We start from the raw sequence: 1,309 nt of genomic DNA on the forward strand, positions 1-1,309 counted from the left end.
ATATTAGCATTGTACAATGTACTTCAAAGTTATAATAACAACAATAATAATATTGTTTATAATAAAATAATTTATTCAAACATTGTTTTCAAGGAATATCATGTTTGTCCATGTTTTAACTTTGCCAAAAATAAAAGTTGTACATTTTCATTTCATAACATTTTAAAACATTAATTAAAATGTTAAAGTGTCATATAGATATACATAAGGTGTACAGCTTTATTTTGTTTATTGTTTTTTAAATTTATTTATTTATTTTTTCACAAGGCAGACTTCAATACTTTCATTAAAATGGTTTCAAGTTTGTTGTAATAAAGGATTTGTTCCCTCAAATAACTTGTTCTTGTTCTTTTAAGTCATTGTTACTGAAAATAATTATTGTTTAATACATACTGTGAAACCGTGATTTTCTGAGACAATTATCATACTGTGAAAATATCATACCGTTACAACCCTACTTTACAGTAAGGTCTAATTTGTTAACATGCATTAGTTAACATGAGCTGACAATGACCAATATGTTTATTTAATATAGCAATTAGGGTTGTGACGGTGAGGAAATTTTCCCACCGGTTAATCGACGTGTGACAACACCGGTAATACCGGTATCACCGTGGGGGCAGGGGCGTTCCCTCTTTTCCTCGCTTTCCTTCGCTTTTAAATAGCTTGTAAAAGCGGCGTGGGCATTTTACTTTCACTTTCAAATAGCGGAAATTCGGAGTAAAGCAATTGTTCGCTTTTAGTTCGTTTGAATTTTCCCTCTTTTCCTTGCTTTCCTTCGCTTTTAAATAGCTTAAAAGTGCCGTGCGCATTTTACTTTCACTTTCGAATTAGCGGCAGTTAGGCGTCACTTGCTTGAATGCAACAACAAAATACAACGTCAAACTCACTTTAGCCTATATATAAAACATAGAACTTTTATTAACAAAACAAATAAAAATACACCATGCTATAGGGCAGGCTATGCCTAATATAAAATAACAAATAACTTACATAAAGTTTAAATAGGTATACAAAACTGGAAATAGGCTAAGTAAACATGTATATAACCAAATAAATAAGAAACGTAGAACGTTTATTAGCAAAACGAATGTCAAATAAAATAAATAAATGACACAAAGTAAAAAATAAAAAATCAGCAAACAATGTGGAACCAATTAAATAACGAATGTTTAAAAAAACTTCCAAAATCACCTTAGATAAACGGCAAAAGTCAACAGGCTTTTCAAAATCCAAAATACTGCCAAACAGGCACTTTTGCATTTCGTTTCGAAACTAAATCATCCGCCATCGTCTTGTCTGTCTCACC

The 1,309-nt window shown here is 30.9% G+C and overlaps 1 protein-coding gene across 1 annotated transcript in view; it reads left to right on the plus strand.

The window, feature by feature from the left end:
• Positions 1 to 1,309, plus strand: part of LOC107722837 (ran GTPase-activating protein 1-like) — a gene marked incomplete at its 3' end in the record, with an annotated part of 15,043 nt that overhangs the window by 3,496 nt on the left and 10,238 nt on the right. The window lies entirely within an intron of this gene.

This window comes from Sinocyclocheilus rhinocerous, unplaced genomic scaffold, assembly GCF_001515625.1.
Source record: "Sinocyclocheilus rhinocerous isolate Xijiao unplaced genomic scaffold, SAMN03320098_v1.1 scaffold6325, whole genome shotgun sequence".
NCBI lineage: Eukaryota > Metazoa > Chordata > Actinopteri > Cypriniformes > Cyprinidae > Sinocyclocheilus > Sinocyclocheilus rhinocerous.